Source organism: Pipistrellus kuhlii, unplaced genomic scaffold (genome assembly GCF_014108245.1).
Source record: "Pipistrellus kuhlii isolate mPipKuh1 unplaced genomic scaffold, mPipKuh1.p scaffold_m20_p_2, whole genome shotgun sequence".
Taxonomy (NCBI): domain Eukaryota; kingdom Metazoa; phylum Chordata; class Mammalia; order Chiroptera; family Vespertilionidae; genus Pipistrellus; species Pipistrellus kuhlii.
In genome coordinates, this window is record NW_023425515.1 from 129,963,986 (window position 1) to 129,984,718 (window position 20,733).

Consider the following 20,733-nt stretch of genomic DNA (forward strand, 5'->3'; position numbering starts at 1 on the left):
GGCGTAGTTTGGCCGCGGCAGCAGCAGCTGCAGGAGCTCGCCGCCGCCGAGCGCTGTGCTGGGCGGGGGAGCTTTCCTCCGACTTTGCAGCGGGTGGATCTCCGCTTGACACACCGCCGCCTCCGAGGTACGTGCCGGCCCGGCCCGCGGCTCCGCAGGCAGCCCACGCCGGGACCCCCCGGGCTCGCCGCTAGCCCGGCAGCACCGCCCGGCCGCGGGCTCTGCAGGCTGCGCGCTGCTCCGGGCTCCGTGCCTGCTCCGCGGCCGGCGGCGCTCCGGCCGCCCGGACCCCGGGCTTGGCAGGGTGGCCCGGGGGCGGGGGGGGGGGCGCGACGAGGAGCCAGGACCCGAGGCCGGCGGTGCGTGGGGAGCGGACGCCCCGGTGGGCAGAGCTCGGGCGCTGCGCGGTGAGGGGCAGACTCTGCTCTCCTCCACGCCCGCGTCATCCCCCTGCCCCGCGGCTTCCCGGGGCTCCCGCGGGGCGCGCTGGCCGCTCCCTGGAGCGCGTGACAGCGCCGCTGGGGAGGCTGGCTGTGGGGCTGCACGCAGTTGCCGCCGCGGAGGCTGCAGCCGCGGGACGCGGGCTCCGGGGGCACCTCGCCGCGCTCCCCGCCGGCCGCACCCTGGGGCGCGCGCTGTGGGCGGCGCGGAGCCCTGCAGCCGGGAGCCCTGGCGGGGACCGTCCCCTCGCCCTTCCCCCCTGGAACTCATTAGCTGTCCTCCCCGGTGAGTGGCGAAGGCGTTTCTTGCGTCTTGGGTTAGAACAGGCTTGGAAATCTGGGGCTGTTGCTGGGAGAATCTGCCTGCAGTCTTGTTCTTATTAGGGCATTCGCCCACTTTCCAGGACCGCGTAGTGCATTGCCGAAGCGGAGTAAGCTTCGTGGGCGTGGGGTGTACAGAGCAAGCTCCATTTCCTTAGCTGTGAAATGGGAATCATGAGTCCTGGCCTCATGGAGTTGCTGTGTTAGTGCTGCCTGTCCTGAGCCCAGAGGTGGCAGAGGAGATGGAGGCGGGGAGGGGACGGTAGGACTGACAGACAGACAGACAGACAGACAGACTGAGAAGGGGAGCCAGGTATCTTCTGAACTCCCTTGTCGTCGTGGCCAAGAGAAGTAAGCGAGCGGTTAGGGAAGATGGAAGTCTCTACAAGTAGCAAAGCACATGTCAAGACCTTTTCATTTTCCTGAAATGGCACTTGAGCCTGCAAGCAGTTACTAAGGTGTGAAACAAGCAATTTCTTTTGAGCAATAACCATAGTTGCCGTTTATTGAACCCAAAACTCTGTTGCCAGACACTCTTAGATGCCTTTCCGACACCGCTGCACTTCATCGTCACACCAAGGCTTTGGTAGAAACATGAATAGTTCCCCTTTGCAGATGAGGACACTAGAGGTCAGTGACTTGCCCAAGCTCCTACACAACTTTCTGCTGGCTCTCAGTCAGCAGAGAGCAGCAAGTGCAGTCGGATTTGTGTGCGGTGAGCCCAGCTCCTCTCCCATTGTTCGGCTTCCCATTTGAGTGGAACACATACCCCTCCAAACACAAATAGGGTGTCTGTGGTTAATTTAGGGCTTTAGGCGATACACTTCTGGGGGTGCCAAGTCACAGCTCCTTTGAAACCGGTTCCAAGTAATTATATATAGAACCCTGATTTGTGTTAATGAACACGGGTCTTTATTCTTAATTTCTTTTACTAATTCTCCAGACATTGTTGGTCAGTGTTACTGGTCTTCCCCAGGAAACAGCTTGGGGCTGGCACAAGAGGCAGGGAAATAATTCTTATCCCCTCAAGGGCTATTAAAATGAAATTGATTTCATGCCATTGTGTCAGTTAAAGGATGTTGCTCTGTTCTTGATGTTCTCTGCTGTTGGCTTTAATTCTGCATTGTTTAGTGTTTCAAGGCTTCAGCATATTTTTTTTTCCCTTCAGTTTGTCTTTCTCATTTGTCAGCTTTAATTTTTCCTGTTTTGATGGAATCTGACCGTTACATGGCAGCTCTGCTTAACAACTGTTGATCCAGCTCATGTTTTTAAATATAAAAGTCACCAACTTAACTTTTGAACGTCAGCACTTCAAAAGGCAATCCCTGGGGAATTCATTGTTGTTTTGAGTATTAGCCAACAGGGGGAGCATAACACACTATTGATGCCTGTTAGGCCTGTAAACCAGTTTTTACGGTAATAAGCATGCATGTTAGAAGTGTAAAATGTTTTGGATTTATCTAGTGAAATAACCAAGTTGCTTTCTGAGTTTACAATGGAGAACTGGGTTTAATTTCAACTGATGACAATGAGAATGACCTTGAGGACAAGGCCTGCATGTATATATTGGATATGTGTCAACTCTGTGGTGGCTGGACAGATATTAAATACATATGTAATTTCCCCCCCCCCCCCCATTTGTTTTCCTAAGAGGTGATTGTAAAGTAGCTTTGTGTATTTTGAATAATTTTGAAGTTATTGAGGAGAACTGGGAGTCCGGAGAGACCCATTGTGAATCTTTTTGTAATGATCTTCACTGGTCTTTTGTAGAAAGCTGCATGTAATGAATTTGTTCTCAGTGAGGTTGGTACGCCCCAAATCCTATCATTATAATTTTTCATTAACATTTTCCAAGTGCAAGACAGTAAAGGATTATAATCTTGAGTACCAGCATTTCTATTACTATGCATTCCTCAGAAGCTTATGTTTTAGTGTAGTATGTTCAGAAGTGTCATGTTTGTCTAATATAGGTGTGATGTGTCTAAAGACATTCGTACCTGTAAGTATAATATAAACCATATTAAAGAAGTAACATGTTTGGAAAAACAGTCAACCTGACTTGAAAAAAAGTTTTCTTTTTTAAATTTCTTTATTGATTAAGGTGTTACATATGTGTCCTTATTCCCCCATTATCCCTCCATTCCCCCCCCCCCCCCACTCATGCCCTCACCCCCCTGTTGTCTGTGTCCATTGGTTAGGCTTATATGCATGCATACAAGTCCAAAAAAGGTTGTGTTTTTTTTTTTTAATTTTTTAAAAATATATTTTATTGATTTTTTACAGAGAGGAAGGGAGAGAGACAGAGAGCCAGAAACATCGATGAGAGAGAAACATCGACCAGCTGCCTCCTGCACATCCCCTACGGGGGATGTGCCCGCAGCCAACATACATGCCCTTGACCAGAATCGAACCTGGGACTGACGCTCTACCACTGAGCCAAAACAGTTTCGGCCAAAAAAGGTTTCTGATCTTTACAGTTTTGTAGGCCAGTTTCTTTATGCATCAGGTACCATTGACTTAACTTTATTTCATTTACCAAATTAGGATCAAGGGGATTTTTATTTTAAAATAACTTTCAGATTTAGTTTCTTATTTTTAAATCTCAGCATTGCACTTACTCTTTGGAGTAGCATTTTATTTAGGATTTAGTTTAATCTTCCATGCTCTTATCCAGTTTACTCTGATTCAGCAAACATTTATCAAACCCCAGCTCCCTAATAGGCTTATAGCTCCTGGTCTTAGAGTTTGGCAAATTAGTTGCCCTCTTTCAATCCTCTGATAGCAGGGGGCCCAGGCTTCTGGGTGCCATTGTAGTGAAAAGCCTTTAGAGATGACGAAACTGATTCGTTTAAAGGGAAGTATTGTCCCATTCTTTTTTAAGGTCAAAGGAATTAATCTTCCCCCTTTGCATGCAACCTTGGTTGTATCTTGTAAAAATCAGGTGACTGCCGGCTTTTTTAAGGACAGAATCTAAGCGCCTAGAGCTGAAGGACTCTTTAAAAAAAATAAATAAATAAAGTTTTTATTGATTTCAGAGAGGGGAAGGGAGAGACAGAAACATAGATGTGATAGATCCGCTGCCTCCTGCACACTCACTGCTGGGGATTGAGCCCGAAGCCCCTGCCTGGGTGGCCCAGCCACACCAGCCCAAAGGTCTCCTGATGTCCTCTGAGTACTAAGAAGGTGAGCACTCCGACTTCTTCAGTACTAAGTGCTGACCGATTTCCTGGGCTGAAATCTGTAATAAGTTCTGATTTTACATTTCTTCTTCTCTTTTTAAATCCTCACCTGATGGTATTTTTTCCATTGGTTTTTAAAAAGAGAGGAAGAGAGAGGAGAGGGAAAGACAGGGGGAGATATCGATGTGAGAGAAACGCATCACTTGGTTGCCTCTTGCAGGAGCCCGACCAGGGCTCAGGCCAGGGAGGAGCCTGCAACCAAAGTACGTGTCCTTGGCTGAAATTAAACCCGAACCCGGGACTCTTCAGTCCACAGGCTGATGCTCTGTCCACTGAGCCAAACTGGCTAGGGCCTGACTTTACATTTCACTTTAACAGACTGAACAGTTAGAATTTAGAGGATGGCTGATAAGTATTAACATCGCTGTAACATTTCTCCTGGATGAATTTGCTTTGTGGTAATTTTGAATCACACTTTTTTTGTTTTTGTTTTTTGCCTTCTTTCATTGCTCTTGGGCAAAAACGAATTGTAATTATCAGGTTCATTAATGATAACATTTTTTTCTCTTAAGCTATTTTTTTTTTTACATCAATTTGTTGTTCCACTTATGTGTGCAGTCATTAATTGTTTCTTGTATGTGTTCTGGTCGGGGATCGAACCTACAGTCTTGGGGTAGTGGGACAATGCTCTACCTGGCCAGGGCTCTCTAATGTTATTTTATTTTATTTTATTTTATTTTATTTTATTTTAATTTTTTTGTTTTTTTAAATTGTGATTTGTGTTGTATTTCTTTTTTTTAAATATATTTTTTTATTGATTTTATACAGAGAGGAAGAGAGAGAGATAGAGAGTTAGAAACATCGAAGAGAGAGTCATCGATCAGCTGCCTCCTGCACACCCCCTACTGGGGATATGCCGCAACCAAGGTACATGCCCTTGACCGGAATTGAACCCGGGACCCTTTAGTCCCCAAGCCGATGCTCTATCCATTGAGCCAAACCGGTCCCGGCTCTCTAATGTTATTTTAAAAAAGGTTATTATTGCTGTTTCAGTCTGTCTGCTGGAGCATTTTCCTTATATTTTAAACTTCTTTGGAAATTTTAAAACTTAAACAACGTTAACTACTTTCTGAAATTTGCATGACTCCAGTTAGGTAAGTGTTTTTAGGGATCTTTAATGTAAACGTAATCTTGTATTGCCTCTAGGGACATGGACAGTTAGGAGTGAAAGCGTGAATCTAGGTTATATGAAAAGCTAGCCTTGCGCAAATAACAGCCAGCCTCCAATAATTTCAGTGAGGGCATTTGCGGCTTCGGAAGAATATTACTGCTGCAAGGTCCACAGCAGCGATTCCTCTGGCGCCACATCTTCAGGGTAACGCTCGGAATGATACCGTTGTCTCTGTGGCATTTCATGAAACACAAGCTAAAGCCAATTTGTTAGGATTCTAGTCAAGCTGAAATCAACACAGCTTGGAAGGGCCTTCAGGGAAGGATTTGGGTCCATTTCTTGGGCTCTGCCCATTTCTAGGCTTTTGGTTTTAAATTGTTTGAAATAGCACACGTGGTTGCTAACTGACATTGAGCTTTGTTTTCTCTGTTTGCAAAGCCCTTGCACAGATTTAGCACAGGTTGCAAGCATTCTCCTCTTAGGAAAGAGTAACGATTCTCACTCTTATCCAACATGTGTGCAACAGTTAGTGTTTGATGCAATAGTCCTAAAAATTTTGTGTGTGGCCGATCTCATTTCGACTTTACTCATTTTTTTTATTTTATTATTATTATTTTTTAATTCGCCAGTTTTCCAGGCCAATCATCAAGACTTACTAGGCTGACAGCTATAGGTATACCTACAAGGGATGGAGGCCATATTTCAAATTGAGATTGTTCCTGAAGATCTGAAACGCGGGCCCCAGAAGCATGCCCAGGCAGGCCATCCTGATACGTCCTGCGTAAGGGAGATTACCGTCTGGTGTTTGTGCTGAAAGCTTCCTCAAGTCTGAGAAGACTGAGAGAGAGTAGAGCCTGGCAACATTCAATTTTAGTATTTAATGTTAAATTGTTGCAAAATAATAATTTATTTTATTATTTTTTAATATATTTTTATTGATTTTTTTACAGAGAGGAAGAGAGAGGGATAGAGAATTAGAAACATCGATGAGAGAGAATCAGCTGCCTCTTGTACACCCTTACTGGGGACGTGCCTGCAACCAAGGTACATGCCCTTGACCGGAATCGAACCTGAGACCTTTCAGTCCGCAGGCCGACGCTCTATCCACTGAGCCAAACCGGTTTCGGCAATAATTTATTTTTTAATTTAAATTTTATTTATTGCTTCGGCAGCACATATACTAAAATTGGAACGATACAGAGAAGATTAGCATGGCCCCTGCGCAAGGATGAAAAAAATTTTTTTTTATTTATTGCTGGAGAGAGAGAGAGAAAGAGAGGTCTGTTTGTTGTTTCACTTATTGATGCATTCATTGGTTGCTTCTTGTATGTGCCCTGACCGGAGATTGAACCTGTAACCTTGTCCTATTGGGAACTGAGCTACCTGACCAGGGCTGCCACAATAATCATTTAGAGTCAAGTCTAAAATGGTATTGATAGCTCTGTGTTGACTTTAAGGAAAAGGATAGTAAGGCAGAAGCATATACTCTCCCTACCTCTTGGACGCTGGATGCTGGGGAAAGGTGGGCGGCAGAGTGGGGAGCTGTGTGAGGAAGGAAGATGTGCCTGCTTGCCTGTCCTTCCAGGTGCATTCTTCATTTCCCTGCTTCACACTGGAGGTCAGGTTTGGGTGTGAAATTGCAGATGGACCATTTGTAAAAACACATTGAAGTGGATTAGTCCTTGAAAAAATGACCTTTAGAAAACAGTGTTTACAAATACTAGTCCTTGAGCTTTGTTGTTGGTCAGATTGCCCCGGGAGACAGCCTGTAGCTTTATAGGCTTGATGACTCAACCTACCATTGATAGTGAGAACACCTGGTGGAGGGCGTAGCAGAAGCTGGATTTCTTTTTTTTTCTTTTTTTTTAATTCTTATGATACCATTTTATTAATGGAAATTTGATGACTACTTAATTCCACTTGCTGTGGGAGATTCCCTTTTGGGAGTATAATTTGGTTAGCAAAGACTTAAGTGCTTTGAAAGTATGAATTTGGTCATTGGATGCAAAAATACACTGCTGGCTATTTGCAATTTCATTTCATAATTAACTAACTGTATGGCGACTGCAGGAGCAAAATGTGGCCTTTTTTCATACTTGGAAGATTATTTGAGGTAAAATACGTAGATGCAAGTCTCAAAGTCCTAAGTACTAAGTACTTTTGTACAATATTCCCCATGTTGTTATGAGTTATCTCTTTTCTGTCTTTTTTTTTCTTTAAGACAGAACATAATCAAGCGCAAAACTCTTGAGAATCCATAAAGAATCAATGTTTCAATTTGTTACAATAGACTTTGTGCAAATGGAATTCAACGTTGAGGGAAAGCCCCATTGACTCATTGCAAACATTTTGCATCAGTGTCGTGGAAGGTCTCCCCTATGTGTGTGGGAGAAGTTTCTGATCTTCTAAGTGGGCATGTTTACTATTGTCGGTCTCTTTTCGCCAGTGTTTCTGAGCAGGCATTCCTCTTACTTTTCTTATTTTTGTGTCTTTGCAGCGATTGTTATTTGTCGAGTGTTCACAGTATACCCTCTGAATCGTGAAAAATTACTTTGGCTAACAACCCACTTTGTGCAGGCACACCTGCCTCTCTGTTTTGAGTTCATCAATACTCATGGTTACAGTTGCTGTGCAGCCACTCCATGCATCATGCTTTTGACACAGAAGCCAGGGGAAGGATGGCTTGATGCAATCACAGTTTTCTGCACTTACATTGTTATTTCATTATTAGAGTGGTGGTTGCTCTTTAAGATATTCAAGGTTTTCCTTTCATTCAGTGTGTGGGCTAATAAGGAGGTTTCCCGTAGAACCAGTTCTGCTAAATTCTTAAAAAACGCTTCCAGAAAGTATCCCAAATACTATATACCATGCTGAGTAGGGCTTTTGGTGATGTTTAAACGGAAGATACTGAACACAAAGCAGGAGTCTACTTAGGTAGGGAGGTTAATAAAGGGAGGGCAGTGTCTGATTTGTTAGGAAACAAATCCCACTTTTGCATAATAATAAGGGACTTAAACGTATTCTGTTGAAAACCCAAGGTATTTACCTCACCCTTGTTGCTCAGGGGTTGAGGGTTGACCTATGAGCCCAGAGGTCACAGTTCCATGCCAGTCAGGGTACATGCCCGGGTTGCAGGCTTGATCTCCAGTAGGGGCTGTGCAGGAGGCAGCCCATCCATGATTCTCTCGCATCATTGATGTTTCTACCTCTCTCCCTCTCCCTTCCTCTCTGAAGTCAATTTTAAAAAAGTATATATTTTAAAAGAAAACCTAAGGGATTTAAATGTGTTATGTACATAGGGAAGAAGTTTGCAAAAGAAATTTTGTTAAGGTTGAGGTTCTGCAGTTGGCAACTCCTATAACCCCAAAGATCCTGTTCTCCGAAGCCAGGAAAAAGCAGTCTGTTTCCAATTATATATCACAAAAGTAGGAAAATTAGGCCAAGAAAAATGATCATTTGGTGGTTGGGTTGCTTTCTTCTTCTAGAGGGTATAGGAGAAAGGATTGTTGATGCACTTTAAAAAAAAAATCTGTTCGTTTTTATGTTGGCTTTCAAATTTTCTCAAGCATTCTATACTGGAAATTAAGAGTAATTTTGGAATTAACCACTCTCACCTCCTTCGTCTCCTTTTTGTTTCTCCGAGCGCAAATAGAAGAACAGTTAGGCAGTTTCTGCTGACACTTAGGGGTTTGGTCGCAGAGTTCTGGGACTGACGGGTATTTTTGGTAAAGCTGTTTCCTGAGTGAATGCTACTAGGTTTTGGGCTCCCAGTATCACCCCAGGGAGGTGGTGCTGTGGTGTTTGTTGTTACACAGTTTGCACTGCATTGAACAGAAATATAGTCCCGCTGGTTAGCACCATTCTGCTGGGGGAGAAAGCCTAGGGATGCTAGAGTGAGAGGACTACAGGGGTGAGAAGCCCGATTGCAAGGTGGATGGTGTGTGTGGGTGAATGTATTGTCCTCAGCATTTGTCAGAAGCAAATGGCCTTTCCGGAAGCCTGCTGCTAGTTTCAGGATTAGTGGCCCCGTGAGACCCAGGTGTTAACTAGGAGACATCACCCCCGGAAGATCTTAAGTTCTGTTTCTCACACCTTACACCTCCTCAGAGTGTTGAATAAAACTTTCCTGGTGGTGCAGAACCTTTGATAACAACTAATCTGTCAGGGCTGCTGGTGCTTAGCGCCAGCCACACCCTGACTGGGTGCTAGAAAAGGTGCCAGGTGCAAACTTCTGTGCTTGTTTCAGTCAGCATCTTTCCTGCCCCCTCTCTGCTGCGTTCGCTGCTCTATCCTCCTGCCTGCCCCAGGTTTTATCATCTTGGCTTCCCTGACACTGCCTCTCCTGGTTCCCCCTCACCTTCCTGATCTCTGCTCAGGTGTCCTTTTCAGTGCCTGATCCTCAGGTGTTGGCATTCTCCAAGGTTCAGTTTTTCCCTTCCCTTCTCCTTCTCCGTTACTTCCTATATTTCCATGCCCCAGTGGCCACATCTATGCTAGGAACTCCTTTCTGCCTCCTGGCTTCCCCCGGCCGGTCACACTAACCCCACGGTGTCTTACCTTGAGCAGCTCTCCGTTGGCATTTTCTTCTCCATTTGCAAACCATCATCTCACCTGCACAGGTGCCTTCCAGTTGGTTGTCTTGGCTGGAGCATCTCTGTCTCAGAGTATGCATTTACTGTGGTTGACAAACGCATTATAGTTGGCGAACACAGGTCTGTTTTTGTCTCGTACATTTTAAAAGGCTCTGCTGTTCCATTATCTTTGGCATGGGATGTCCAGTCGCTAACACACAGCACTAGCCTACTTTTTAAGCCAGTTTTCCTTTACGTCCTCCATGGACTTCTCTGTGCTCACCCCAGACTCCTTATGGTTTCCAAAGCATGCCCTGTGCTCTCACACCCTGCTTCTTTCATACTTGCCCCCCCCCCCCCCTCTAGCATTGTCTTCTTTCCCTTCCCTCTGGGGGCCCCCAGTTTGCTCATCTTGGACACTCTACATGGTTCCTCCTGGCAGGCAGTTGGTTGCTTTTCCCCCTTAATTTCTCTTATAGCACATCTGTAGCCTCATGAGAACTATTTTTCCTCCTTTGCCAGACTGCGAACTTCTCTAGAGCAAGATTCTTACCATCTTTGTATCCTGGGAGTGTGGAATGGGCTTGGCATATTTGTTGTCAAATTGAATTCTTCAACTCTCTTCCAAGTCAGTTAAAGCATTGGGGAAAGAGCAAGCGTATAGTCATTAACGAGAGGCCTAGTGCACAAATTCGTGCACTGGTGGGGTCTGGACGGCCCGGTCTCCCTTAGGGTGGATTGGGGCTGGGCCTGTTGGGAGGAGGAGATGGTGGGAGGTTGGCCAGCTGGTCCGCCCCAATTGGGGCCCAGTCAGGACCGGACTGGCTGGGGGGAGGGGCTGTTGGTGATTGGCCCGTGGGGTGGAGCTGGCTGGAGGGAGGGGCCATGGGATGATGAGGTGGAGGCCTATTGGGGGTGGGGCCAGCTGGGGGTTTGGGTAGTTGATCAGGGGTGGAGCTGGCCTGGGGGAGGGGCTGTAAGTCAGTGGGGTTGGGGCATGAGGATTGGTGGGCGGGGTGGCTGGGGCGAGGGGCTGTGGGAGGTTGGCCGGCTGGTCTCACCCTGTATCGGTCCGGTTCACTGGCTGCATCATTGCAACGTGTTGTTCTGGTCATTATGGTTTTCCAGTCACTGGCTTTATATATATATATATATATATATATATATATATATATATATATATATATATGTCATAACCATAGGAAAGACAAAGGAAATCAACACACACTCATAATGTTTAGGGGTAGAGTGGGGATCAGAAATATCCTCTTTAAGCTAAAACTGGTTTGGCTCAGTGGATAGAGCGTCGGCCTGTGGACTGAAAGGTCCCAGGTTCAATTCCGGTCAAGGGCATGTACCTTGGTTGTGGGCACATCCCTGGTAGGGGGTGTGCAAGAGGCAGCTGTTGATGATTCTCTCTCATCGATATTTCTAACTCTCTATCCCTCTTCCTCTCTGTGAAAAGGTCAATAAAATATAATAAGAAAAGAAATATCTTCTTTAAGTCCCTCAAAAGATGAGAAGAACCAGGTACAGATAGGTTAGGTGGTCTGCCCAAGGTCATATGGCTGGGAAATATTGCTTCCCTCTGCTCTTCTGCAATATTCTCCACCCATTAGCCAGAATGGCTCTGATAAAACCTAACTCAGATCCTATCATTCTGCTTAAAACACTCTACTGTTCCTGTCTTACTCAGAATAAAAATCAAAATCCATGTGGTGATCTGTAAAGTCATACATAACCAGCCCCTGACTCCTTCGCCTGCTACTCCTTCAGCCTCAGTCCCCAGGCTCGCTCACCTTGCTCCATGGCCTGCTTGCCGTTTTCCTGGCCCGCCAGACACATTCTGTCTGTCTCAGGGCCTACGCATGTGCTGCTTTCTTTGCTTGAAATGTTTTTCTCCTAAATAGCTACCAAGTTCACTTCCAATAGGTCCTTACTCAGAACAAAGAAACACACCAAACCAGAGATCCTCAAATATGTCCTTTCCTTGTCTTTCTGCTTTACTTGTCTTCTTAGCATTTATTTCAGTCTCATATACAATTATATATCTTGTTTTTAATCTCCCCGGAGGGCATGGATTTTTATAGATTTTATTCCTTGTTGAACCCCCACTCCTGGAACAGTCTTTGCATTGAACATCTGTTGGATGACTACATGAGTAAGAAGAAGCAAGATTTCGCGGATTTCTTACTGTTCAATGTACGCTTACGATATTAAAAAGGGAAAACCATCAGGTCTGTCTGGAAGAAGGAGAGTCTGATGTTTGAAAAGCCACATTCTCGAGGCCTGTCAGACTAGAACACTGACCTCTTTTCAGTCATCTGACTTGAAGCAGCAGCCGTGGGCTCCCCCCATCTCCCCGGCCTTCCAAGTGGCTTGGGAAGGCTCCCATTTTACCTCCAGCAGGCTCGGGCTTGCTGTGGTTTCTCTCTGCCTGTGGTTTGCCCTTTAACCCACGGGGCTGCGAAGATGAAAAGTAAACACAGCATTAAAGGGAAGAACGGAGGGAGAGGCGCAGACTTCCCTTGCGGCCCTGACATCTCCCCGGGCGCGGGGCCCATCTGCGGGCCGCGGGGCTGTGCTCTGAGGAGTGGTCTGCACACCACCAGGCCAGATGACTTTCGACTTTTACTTTGATGTTCTAGTTTCTTTGAAAAGAAACGGGAAGTTTAGACAGAAAGGACACTGGAGAAAGGAATTTTTTTAAAAAAAATTAAATTATCATCTTAATTTTGAAGAGAGGTTTTAACCCTTCTGAAGACAGAGGATTGCAGAGGAAACGACTGCTTCCTTCTGTGAGAGCTGCAGTGAGGAGGCGCTGCTGGGATGCAGAGCTGTGCAGCCAGTGTTCCATCCGAGGCCCAGTTAGGGAGACTTAAAAAAAAAAATTATATATATATATATAAAATCGATTTTTTACAGAGAGGAAGGGAGAATGATAGAGAGCTAGAAACATTGATGAGAGAGAAACATGGACCAGCTGTCTCCTGCACACCTCCCACTGGAGATGTGCCCGCAACCAAGGTACATGCCCCTGACCGGAATCGAACCTGGGACCTTTCAGTCCACAGACCAACGCTCTATCCACTGAGCCAAACTGGTTTCGGCCCAGGGAGACTTTTGAAACAGCGTCTGATGTGGAGGAAGAGCTAACATATATAGGGTAACAGTGATGACGGAGTGGGCTGCTTCCTGCGCTTCTGCTCTCCATGATAACATCGATGTGGTTCCCAGAGAGCCCACCTCATCAGGACAGGAGGCCCAGCCAAGGAAGCCAAAGGCTTAGGACCATCGTCAGCAAACTGCAGCTCGAGAGCCACATGCGGCTCTTTGGCCCCTTGAGTGTGGCTCTTCCACAAAATACCACGGCCTGGGCGAGTCTATTTTGAAGAAGTGGCGTTAGAAGAAGTTTAAATTTAAAACATTTGGCTCTCAAAAGAAATTTCAATCATTGTACTGCTCATATTTGGCTCTGTTGACAAGTGAGTTTGCCGACCACTGGCTTAGGAGGAAGCGATTGGCCATGTACAAAGCCAGCAGCATAATTGAATCCTGAGGCTCAAAACTATCAAATTGAAAATAAATGGTCTTGATTGGAGCTAAGTTATCAATGACCTAGTCAAAAATCACAGCTACTATTTCCTGGACCCTAAGGCCATAGCAGGTAGTAAGTGCTTTCATATGTTATTAACTAACTCAAACCTCCAAACAACCCCATTAGGGAAATAGAATCCTTACCTCTACTTCACCGAGGAGGCATGGAGGTGTTTAGGAAGTTGCCCACAGTGACACCACTAGGAAGAAGCAAGGCAGGGATTTGAACCCCTCACACCCGGGGGTGGCATCCCACACTTCCTGCTCCTAGAACACACCACGTGTACTCTCCCTGCGGGGCCTTTGTGCTTGCCACCCACTGCCTGGGATGTTTTCCCATCAGATACTGTCATAGCTCTGTCTCTCACCTCTCTGCTCAAATGTCACCTCCTCTGAGAGGCCTTCTATAAAGGTTTCTGGTCACCAGTTCCACTGTGTGGGAGGGGTGTTCTCGCCACACCATCAAGCGATTCTCAGACACCAGCAGGGCGTCCAGGAACGCAAATCAATCCTGACACTATCACTGTCTGCCCGGAGATAGCCTCCCATTCCACGGTTTAAGGGCCCAGTCCTCTCCAGACACAGGTTCAAGCCTGTGCTCCTGACCTGAGGGCTCTGGGGTGGTCAGCTATATTCGTCTTAGGTGCGATGCATTTGCTAGAGTGGCTCACAGAACTCAGAGAAGCATTTTACCTGCCAGGTCACTGGTTTATTATAAAAGGATGGAACTCAGGAACAGCCAGATGGAAGAGTTACGTAGGGCAAGGTCACAGAGCTTCCCTGCTCTCGCTAAGCACCACTCTTCCTGCATCTCCAGGTGTTCACCAACCCAGAAGCTCTCCAAATCTCACCATTTTAGGTTTTTATAGGAGCTTCATCATGTAAGAATGATTGATAAAATCACTGCCCATTGGCCATTGATTTATCCTCCAGCCCCTCTCTTCTCCTCCAAATATGTGGTTAGTTCTCCTGGCAACTGGCCCCCTCTTTATGTGGGGGTTCAGAAGCCACCTCAGTAAAATAAGACACCTTTATTCCTCTCATCACGTAGGAAATTCCAAAGGTTTTATCAGTTCTGTGCCAGAAATAGGGAGGATACCAAATAATGTATTTCTTATTGTAAATTACACTACCGCCCCTTCCCTGACCACTCTATCTAAAACAACATCCTTCCTCTCATCACTCTTTCTCCTGAACCTGCTTTACTTGTCTTCATAGGACTTATAACCACTTGACACATTATATATTTGTGGTCTGTCTCCCCCTCCAGAAGGTAAACTCCATGACAACAGTGTCATGTTTAGTTCCCCATGTCCCAGCTCCCGGAACAGTGTCAGAAACAAGGTAGGTGCTAGTAGATGTTGGTTGCGTGAATGAATAAGGGAAACTAAAACTGCTGATTGAGCCTTGCCTCCCCGGTTTCAGAATGAAATGACATCCCTCCTGTTAGATCTGATCACACTGCAGCCCCAGAGGGTCTGTGCAGGGCCTGGGAGGAGAGCGGGCGGAGTTCCTGTTCGCGGTGCAGAGCATGGGCGGTGGAGTCAGGCCTGGGCTCCTCTCCTGGAGCCAGGACGGGTTAGCTGGTGACCTTGGGGTTGTTTGGCACCGTCAGGCCTCACTTTTCTCACTGCTAAGGGTAGTACAGGACATCTCTCTCCTTGGGTGGTTGAGAGGATGAAATGAGAGATTATGAAAAACACAGTAGGGGCTCAGTAGATGGTAGCTAGGTGTTGCGTAAGGTGAGAAGAGGAAAGCAGGGGTTCGTCTCTAATAGGAAGATGAATGTGGTGTAAATACGTGAACAGCCACCGAATAATTACAAAGCAGCACGTGGACAGGCCTTGGCTGGGCTACTGACTAGCTGGGGAACGTGGGCCCCTGGTTGAGCCTAATTCTTGGTTTTTGCTGATCTGTAAAATTAAAGGGTTGGAGTAGATGTTATCTATTCTAACATTCTGAGTTGGCGCGGAGTAGAATTTAACATGGAACAAATTGTACATTGAATGGCAAAGATTTAGCGTTCACAGTGGGATGGGGAAAATCAGAACTGGCTTTTGGAATGAGATGAGTGGAACAAGTAGAACTCATGGAGTTTGAGGAATAGAATAATTATGGCAATTTTTATAAAATGGGTAGATCTGACATGATTCAGGTTTTGTGCGTGCTTACACCACTCACAAGATAATTCACTTAAATATTTTTGTTTATATAAAATTGTTGGTGTCTCTCCTTAGGGCACCATAATGCCGGGGTTCTTTTCCCGGCCTTACAAAGGGTTCAGCATTCTGGAGAAAGGGACTGTGTGTAGATGATTAAAAAGAAGTCCAAAGATAAAAGATATTTTTGAAAGGCATTGGGGGTCAGAGGAGCTTCAGCTAACGGGAACTGAAGACTCTCCTTGTCTCAAACCGGACCCGTGCTTTTATTAAACACAATTTGTCCCAAGGCAAGGTGGAAATACACACTTCAAAGGGTAAAGTATTAAAGGGTATTATACACAAGCATTATCAGTTTGGGGAATAGTCTCCAGCTGTTCAGGTGTTTGGCCAACAGGAGGCAATAAAATTCCCTGAGCTGTCTGGTAGTTAATAATCCTATTCAAGTTTGGGGGAAGTGCCATTTAGCCATTTCCAACAGGTAAACTACATTTGAGCTCCTCAAGCTTCACCAACCTTTTGGTGAAACTCTTGTAATTATTATATTACATGCTGGATTGGTTCTTGGCATAAAATATGTGTTAAAAATAGCTAATGTATTCATACCTTGGCATACTATGGGTTTGGTTCCAGACCACCAGAGTAAAGAGACTATTGCAATAATGAGTCACACTTTTTTTGTTTCCCAATGCATATATAAAAGTTAACACTATACTATGGTCTATTTTGTGTGGAATAGCATTATGTTCAAAACCACAAGGTACATACCTTAATTTAAAGATACTTGATTGCTAAAAAATGCTAACCATCTGAGCCTATGGGAGAAATGATAGGCTTGCTTGACTCAGGGTTACCATAAACGTCCAATTTGCGAAAAACTCAGTACCTGCAAAGCACGAGAAAGCAGAACTGGATGAAACAAGGATGCCTGCATTTTATGCACAGTTGTGTCCTCAAATTGAATGTTTTTCTTAAATGATTCTTTCCAGTTCCTGCCAGTCATTACATGGTTATGCATTTCAGATTTCCACGAGTGAGATTGAAATCTCATTTTATAGGAGGGACTCAGAATTAGTTGATAGCCCATTCACTGGCAATTCCAAATAAGGTACAAGGTAAAAGATTTCTTATTTAATCGCTTCACATTAGAGATGAAGAAATTAAAGCCAAGGATGAAGTCACTTGTCTGAGCTTGTAACACACATTGATGCCAGAACTCCCACCTGACCTGTTCCTTCGAGGCTGCCTGGGGTATAGGTCCTTTCTTAGACACAGCTCTTATTTGTTGGTTTATCTTTTACTTATTGGGGAACGTTCTGATAACTCAGCATTGTTCCATACTATTTTTCATTGTAAAGTGCACAGCATGATACCTTTTTCCAATGTCTGCTATGACCACGCGTGAGCTAGGTAGACTGTGAGCCCTCCTGCTGGAGTGAACGGAGAGTGGGAAAGCCGCACCTGGAAGAAAACAGTTATGTGAAGATTTACCTGCAGGGTTGATGTGCATGGCATCCCAGGTGCCCACGTTCTCTCTTCACCTGAGAGAACCAGAGGAGGCTTCCTGAAGAGGTAATGCTTGGACCCAGACCTGAGACCTGAGGGTGTTAGAAAGAGGCCATGTTAGGGGGACCACGGAGGGTCATTGAGGTCCGACACAGTGAATATTGCTTCTGGAAGCAAGTGCTTGGCCTTTGGTGGAACCGGATGGAGATGAGCGTGGTTGGACCATGCAGAGGATGAGGCTGGACTCATCTAGCAGCCACGTGAAGGATTATAATTCTTAAAGTTTCACATGCTTGGCCTGCTGAGCCCTTTCCTTACCGAATTATACCGGTTAAATAATGGAAATGTAACTGTTGAGGAATTATCCCCACCCAAGAGAAATAGTTTTATATTAGAAGTCAGTGAGATAAATAAAAGTATTACTAGTATACTTAGTGGTTATTAGCAAGATAGTCTATTGTTAGAGCATTTATTCTAAATTCATATATTTGCAGAAACACATGAGTCATATGTTTTAGTAAATTACTGTATATTTGTACAAAGTCTACTGGAAGTCTAGTAGATGTTGCTTTCCAAAAGCTTTTTTTTTTTTTTTTAGTAGCCTATGCTTGTGAGGGCCTAAGGGATGCTGATGGGTGTCCTGAGGATATTCAGATTGCTGAGTTGGGCTGGAATAATTGCAGCTCCATGATTTAACAAGCCGGTATGGTGATGGCTGATCCCTCACTCCAGGAGTTTGGCTGGTTTGGTGGCAGCGCCAGGCTGAGTTCCACGGCCCTGGACGAAACCCCTGAGGCTGATTTGGGAATCATAAGGTAGAATTAAGTAGGGCCTGCAGCCCGATCCTTGTAACTTACACAGGGAAGCTGAGGCAGTAGCTGTGCCACCCTTTGGGAACTTTTTCATATTCTAACTAACTTTAGGACTCATATCTTGTATTGAGTTTAGAATCATTATCTTTTGGTGATAGAAGGAATTGTTGAAATTCTAGTGGATAACATCTAATCTCAAAATAATTTTTGATGTAAACTATATTATCTCACTATTAGTAGTTTGCTTTTTTTTTTTTTTTTTTTTTTTTTTTGAAGTCTAGATGTGTTTTAACCATAAAAGCTTTAATGACTCTTATTAAAAAAAAAAAAAAAAAAAAAAAAGCACTGAGTGTGCCCAGTATTGTTTTAGGTGCCTTATCTAGATCATATTACAATCAAAGTATCATTATCATTTTACAGATGAGGGGTGATGGAGCCTAAATGACTCCTCCAGTGTAACACATCTGGGAAGGCCATGTTGGAACCTTTAAATACAGTTCTCTATTAATTCTGGCTTAAAATTATAAGTAACAAACATTTTTGGATGCAAAAATATTAAATGTGAAAGGTGGTTCTTGGACTATTGCAAGGGTGAGGGAAAAATCTGTCCTCATTTGTGGACCTGAACAAAACTGCCTTGTAAAATGTATTCATATCCACCCTCCCCTTTGTGCTGGATTTTGCTTGGGCACTGAGGTCTGTTGGGCTTGGGAAAGACAGAGGCCTTTTAAGGACTGATTGAAGGTCAGCCCCAATGAAACTAAGGATGCTGCAGCCAGAGATGTGTCAGTCACACTCTCAGCCAGGAGCGAGGGTGGAGCAGGCCTGGAGGTGCAGGGTAGCGTGGAGCCCAGCTTCTCTGCACACCCTGGACCCTCTGTGCCTCCTGCCTCCTCACCCAGAGGGTGTTCATGTGGAATTCCTTCCCTCAAGTACAGGTAGTTCAAGGTAATCTTAAAAAAAATAAAAAAAAAAAAATATATATATATATTAATATATATTATTGATTTCAGAGGGGAAGGGAGAGGGAGCGAGAGGTAGAAATACCAATGATGAGAGAGAATCATTGATTGGCTGCCTCCTGCATATCCCCTACTGGGGATTGAGCCACAATCCAGACATGTGCCCTGGCCGGGAATCGAACCATGACCTGGTTCATAGGTCAGTGCTTAACCACTGAGCCGGGCTGGTGAGGCTCAAGAGTAATTTTTGTGTTTTCCTTGCCACTGGCAGCCTCTGCATATTGGGACTTTAATTAATCTTAGGCTTTAGGGGAGAAATCTGTTTGGTAGAGGTAACTGCTAATTATAAATAATGATAACTTTTATACTGTTAAATCTACAATCTCATTTGATTCCTGCAACACCCTGCGATGTAACTAGGGTTAGTTTTATATTGTCTTACAAGTGAAGAAACTGAGGCTCCAGTCTGATCTGAACCTCCTTTTTTTGGTCTGAGGTGCTGTAAGAGTCTTACCTGATCTTCTGTGCACTTTGGACTCTCTTCAGTGTGTTCTCCATACAGTACCCAGGGAAATCTTTATTTATTTTTATTCCCCCACCCCCCAGTTTTATTGAGATATCATTGGCATAATGTATAAGTTTAAAGGATTCAATGTAATCACTTGATATATATTGCAAAATGATACCATAATAAGCTTAGTTAACATCCATCACCTCACATAGTTGAAAATGTTTTGTTTTTTTTCCCTTGTGATGAGAACGTTTAAGATTTACTCCCTTAGCAACTTGCAAATATACAATACGGTATTGCTAATGACAGTCATTATCCCCAGAACTTACTTATCTTATAACCGGAAATGTGTGCTTTTTGGCCACTTTCACCCATTTCCCCTTTACCTACCCCGCACCTCTGGCAACCACCAATCTGTCCTCTGTTTCTATGAGTTCAGTTTTTTTTTAGATTCCACATATAAGTGAGATCATACAGTATTTTTCTCTGTCTGGCTGGTTTAATTTAGCCATAATGCCGGCAAGGTCCATCCATGTTTTTGCAAATGGCTGGGTTTTCTTCTTTTTTATGGCTGAATAGTATTTATTATATATATATACACACACACACACACACCACACTTTCTTTATAAGTCCATCTGCTGATGGTTGCAGGTTGTTTCTGTGCCTTGGCTATTGTAAATAATGCTGCAGTGAACATAGGGATATAGATATCTCTTCAGCATAATAATTTCATTCCCTTTGGACATATACCCAGAAGTGGAATGGCTGGATCATATTGTGGTTCTATTTTTAATTTTTTTGAGGAACCTCCATACTGTTTTCCACAGTGGCCTGTACCAGGGAATTAAAAAAAAAAAAAACCCCAATGGATTGCATCACTTCCCTGCTTAAACCCTTTCTTGAACCTTATTCATGTCCTTTTGGCTTTTTTGCTGCCATGTTCTCTCCCCAACAAGGATCTGTAATGGTTCCTCTACCTATAAAGTCATTCCTTAGCTGATCATTTAACCCTTTTCTTATCTTTCAGTTAGCAGATCTTTCTTCTTTAGAGTTCTTACAGCATGTGGTTACATATTTGTGGTTGTTTATCCCATCTTTAAGCCCCTGAGGACAAAGAACATGTCTCTTTGGCCATTATATTCCCATTGCCTGGCATAGAGTAAGCAATAAATAACGATTTGTTAAAGGAAGAAATGATGTGCAGAATATTACATATTTTGCCTTATGTAATACATGGGGTTATTTTATTAGAATATATGAGGGCAGGACTTTTGACTCCTTTTATTCCATGTTATACGCCTGGCATCTTCAATGGTGCCTGGCTCAGTAAAAAATATTTGTTGAATATATTTTTTAAAACATGTTTTTATTGATTTCAGAGAGAAAGGGAGAAGAAGGGAGAGATAGAAACATCTACGATGAGAGAATCGTTGATCAGTTGCCTCCTATACAACCCAAATTGGGGATTAAGCAAAACCCAGGCACATGCCCTGACTGTGAAT

At 44.4% G+C, this 20,733-nt stretch overlaps 1 protein-coding gene and 1 pseudogene across 3 annotated transcripts in view; both read left to right on the plus strand.

Moving 5' to 3' along the window:
* Positions 1–20,733, plus strand: part of TGFBR3 (transforming growth factor beta receptor 3) — a 199,080-nt gene continuing 178,347 nt past the window's right edge. For all 3 annotated transcript variants that reach the window (XM_045584353.1, XM_045584354.1, XM_036443900.2), the window contains exon 1: positions 1–127. The gene's annotated coding sequence lies outside the window, so the exon portion shown is untranslated. The remainder of the gene's footprint in view (positions 128–20,733) is intronic.
* LOC118725006 lies at positions 6,272–6,364 on the plus strand (annotated as a pseudogene).